The following is a 5,050-nucleotide window of genomic DNA, read 5'->3' as shown; positions in this document are numbered from 1 at the left end:
TATGTTGAAGCAATTTTTTTTAAAGTTCTGATAAGTCTTAAAGAGGGTGGTTTACTTTTTGATGTCAACAATCTAGAAATCCTAGGACTATGCTATATATTTCTTCTAGCTTATACTTTGAATATAGGATTTATATGTACTTTAAATATACTTGAGAATTAGTATTTAATGGCTATTTTTACAAATACGTAATTTATGCTGACACAAATTATGGCAGCAATATTACCTTTAAGAAAGATTAAGCACCCAGAAAAAGATGTAAATTCTCGATTCTACACCTCTATTTTAGGATAATAAGTATTATCACCACAAATTATACTTAATAAAGACTAGAAAAATGCTTCTAAAAATTTACAGTATCTTAAATTATTTTCACAGTGGGTCATCAGAAAGAACTTAGCTCTGTTCTTTTACAAAAGGCTAAGGTGGTCAGATCACCCTCAGGGGAGGGTACCTGCACGTTTCTTTTGGGGAAAACACATTTCAACTTAAAAGTTTTTCTTTTGTTTTTGCATGTGGTATCTTATAAATGACTTTTATACACTAGAATCTGCCTCATTTATCTTTACATAGGTTTAAGTCAACTGGCATTAAAACATTTATTCAAGAAAAGGAGATGGATATAAAAAAGCTGCCTGAGATGCATAGATATGTCATCAAAGTAGAGAAGCCTTCCAATATTTTTGAGACAGTTTGACCAGTCTTTTAAAAAGTGAAAACATAAGTTAATGAGATGACTAAATGCTAGATTATTTTGTGTGTGCATGCTTTAGTTTGAGCTCTTCATGAGTCTAATTGTGGTAAGGAACAATAAACTAGGTTTAAGTATCTTTAAAGATAGAATTTTAAATAGGCATGAACTGTAGTGAGAACTGACTTTTAGTAAACATGGTACCTTCTATTCTAATAAAACATTCACTTTATTTACCTAAAGAATTTAGGTTGCTTATGAATCCTTTTTTTAATCTCTAGGTTAGCTCTAATTATTTTATGATTCTTAACACTTTTTTTTTAATGTAACTTTTTTTTTGGGGGGGGGGGGTGCAGATCCATTGTTCCTAAGTTGTGTATTCAAGTTTTTGGAAATGTTTATTTAAAAATTGTTTTGCTATACAAGTGTTCTAAACATTGTATCTAAGAGAGTAGCCTGGACTCTAGAATATATGAAATCAGCTATGCGTGCCTTTTTTAATTTTTAAAAGCTTTCTCCTGCCTCATACGGTGTGAAATCACAGTGAGTTGCTCAGTAACGTATTGCAGTACCCCTCTGCTGTTGGAGACTCCTGTCCAATAATGAAATTGTTCCTGCTCCAGGCTGCAGGAAAGAGGATGGAATTGTTAATAAAGTACACCCAGTCTTCTCTGTGCAACAGCAGTATGTAGTCATTTGTTTTCTTCATTTCTACTGCTTTTGTATACATATTATAAAAGTTCAAATTCTTTCCCAAACTATTAGCAGTTCAGATGTTCCTTAATTTATTAAGTATGCTTTTCTTCACAATTTGTTTTTTAAAGTTATAAGTTCTTACTGCATTACAGAACTAATGACTTTGTTTATTTTTATTACAGTATTTAAAATATGTAGTTATTGCCATTTATATTGTGGAGTTTGCAGAATGAAATCAGTTGTATAAACTAAACCTTTAAATTAGCTATGTGTGAGGACTCTTTAATGCTTGCAAAGAGGGGAAGGGGTTTGTAGTTAAATATACACTACTTCAGTTTCTCTTGTGAAGACAGCAAATTAGGCTCTCCCTGTCCTCAGTTAATTTCTGAGTCAGTTTTACTAGTATTGTCCATAGCTTTTCTGTGTAACCACCAGTACTTTAAGAATTTGCAAATAATTTAGTGTACCAAAAAAAAAAATTTGCAAAAGAAAATTCGTACTATTTAAATTTTCTGAGGTAAAATAAGCATAGAATCCTGGCCAGTTGAGGTGTATGTATGGTTTCCAAGGCTTTGTTTTATATCAGAGTTCTCAACTAAAGTTTCTCCAAAGATGTTAATAAAACCAGAGCTTCTGTCATCGATTGCCTCAGTTTTCTGCTCCTTTACACCCAGAGCCATCCGTCTGTTTTGTCTGTTGGCCATGAGAAATTCTAAAACAGGGTATCAATTTTTGAGACTCCATCCAGGAGGCTTGCGAACCCTCGGGTACCAAAGTATGACTGACTAGCGAAAGGACCAGAAGCAGTGAAGGTACAGGCTCTGGGAGGCGTGTGAAGGCCAAGCAGCAGGCCCGCTCGGATTGGTTGAATTGCCACTTGTGGAGGTGTTCATTCTTCACCATCACCTTTGTCATTGATACATTTTCTTGTTGACCCTTGTGTTTTAAGTGCTGTTTTCTCTTTTTTAAACAGTCTGTGGTCCAGTGTCACAGAGTTGCCAGTGGAGCAGTAATTTGTTTTATACTGAATGTTTCGCACTGTATGTTTTGTAGCAGATAGCCATAATTGGTCTTCAGATGGTCAAGTCACATTGCCTGATCCATTTACTGTGTATCTATAATTACTAGAATGAATGACTTGCAGCTAGGAAGCAATGGAAAGAAAGGGATACAGACAACCCAGCAGGACTTAAAGGTTGGTGTGTGTGTGATTGGACTTGATGGGACGTTGTTTCACAAGATTGTCCCTTTCCTGAGCCTCTGGTGGTTGACCAGGGGATGCTGGGACAGGTTCACTTTTTTTTTAATCTTGCCACGTCTGAAGCCAGTACACCCAGATGGCTCTGAGTGTAAAGGAGCAGTTTCAGAGTAAAAGTAAAATCAGTGTTCAGGTAGTTTTCACTACCACTCAAGCGAAGGTTTATGTGTGTGTGTGTTCAGTAGCGTCAGTAACCTTGTAAGATTGCTGTAACTGCTCATCGCTAAGCCTGGTTTATTAGGGTTAGAATAAAATGGGTTCTTTGTATACATTTGGGTAATGATTGTTGCCTTCCTCATTTTCCAGGCTTTCACAATGGATTAAATTAATGACAACATGAATTAAAGGAATATATAATTCCAGTTGGTTCTAGGTACTATGAAATTTCTTACTGCAAAATGGGATAAAGGAGCAAAAATGGTTTGATGGAGACTGCTGGTTAGTAATACCCCTTACATGTTGAGAGCAGAATTTATTACACGGATGTCTGTATCTTAACAGTACACAAAGTGGGAATCTCAGCATGTTCAGTCACTAAGGCGTGTCCAACTCTTTCCAACCCCACGAACCATAACCTACGAGGCACTTAACGTCCTTCACTGTCTCCCGGAGTTTGCTCAAATTCATGTTCATTGAGTCGGTGATGCCATCTAACCATCTCATCCTCTATTGCCCCCTTCTTTTGCCTTTAGTGTCTCAGCATCAGAGTCTACCAGCTCTTTGGATCAGGTGGCCAAAGTATTGAAGCTTCAGCATCAGTCCTTCCAGTGAATATTGAGGATTGATTTCCTCCAGGGTTGACTGGTTGGATCTAACGTGAAGTCTTGTGCCAGGTTCCCCAGCTAGTTGGAGCCATACCTACATTCTTTCTACATACAGTGCTTCTGCATTAATATAAGAGCAGTGATCATTTGAGCTGGAGATTTATTAGATTACTATGTGTTTGCCCAGTTGTGTCCAACTCTTGGTGACCCCATGGGCTGCAGCCTGCCAGGCTCCTCTGTCCATGGGATTTCCCAGGCAAGAGTACTGCCGTGGGCTGCCATTTACTTCTCCAGGGGATCTTCCTGACCCAGCAATCACGCTCATTTCTCTTGTATATCCTGCTTTGGCAGGTGGGTTCTTTACCACTGGAAAGTCACCTTGGAAGCCATCTGTAGTAGAAAGGAATGGTATTTGGTTCCTTTAAGAATATATTAGGGTCTATAAGGTCATGAAACTTCCCAAAGGGGAAAAATTACTCTCTTGACCAAGAACCCTATGTAATGACTAATACTTTTTTCCTACCAAAGTAATAGACACTAACTTAGCATGCTGCAATGTGTAATAATACGAATTTTATAAGCTGATGGGGCAGGAATGTGTGGCAAAGGTGATCTAAGAAAGAGTTCTGTTTTGAAAGGTGTTAACCTGGAAGACCAAGCAAAGTGTCACTCGGGGGAAGAGCTCTTACAACTTAAGTACCTTGTAGGACATGAACTGTATGTAGTGCAGTAGAGGCTTCCAGCCATGTTAGAAAATTCACGGCTTTGACAACATTGAATCCACAAGAATCAAACGTCAGCAATTTTTCTGTAATGTTAAACTTAGACATTTCTTTAGTTTTTTGAAAGTTAAAGGTGTCTTTCAAAGTAAGTCTTGGAATACTGTACAAGGAGTATGTAAGAATAAGTTCCAAAGACTAAAGCTTGAGTATGAACCCCAAAGGGGTAGGAACATGACTAGTAAGGCACATTTACTTGGACAAAATTCATTGCCCTCTTATTTTTAAAACTACCACTATCGAACTTTTATATTGACCACTTCATTCTATGTTTATTCAAATTTATATCCATCAACTTTTATATTTGGTTATGTCTGAAATCCCTCAAAGTTTGATTAGGGTTTTAAAAATCTCTTCCTTAACACTGGAGGTAGTTGAAGTAATTTTTGCTGAAATAAAATCTCATTTTTAGATGTAGGGTTAAATACGTGCCGGTAGAATTACAGGTTTTCAAAAATAACCACGTTTCTCCCAGTTGTAAAATACAAAGTGCAAGTACAATGAAGCCCAAATACAAAGAGCTATTAAACTGACCCACACGGGCAGACGGGACTGCTGGTTTCTCCTTGGAGATACACGCACAATAGATACAAGTGACTTGGGGTGACGCTTTTAGTTATTGTCATTAAAGAGCGGTGGTGGTGCTACTGCTGGTGGTTTTCACATAGTTTCCTACAGTTACTTTTACTGAAAGTGAGATTCACACTAAAGGCACATAATAGGAATCGTTTGGTGTAATTTTATTTTTTGGTCAAGAACACACTTTATTCTTTTTTGTTTAACTTTATTCTTTTTTGTTTAAAAGGAAGCCATTTAAACATGTATATTTACATTTTCCCCAAGGTAAAATGCTCTGGATGTG

Source organism: Bos indicus, chromosome 12 (genome assembly GCF_029378745.1).
Source record: "Bos indicus isolate NIAB-ARS_2022 breed Sahiwal x Tharparkar chromosome 12, NIAB-ARS_B.indTharparkar_mat_pri_1.0, whole genome shotgun sequence".
Classification (NCBI taxonomy): Eukaryota; Metazoa; Chordata; class Mammalia; order Artiodactyla; family Bovidae; genus Bos; species Bos indicus.
The sequence above is the reverse complement of the archived record's forward strand: the minus strand, read 5'-3'. Positions refer to the sequence as shown.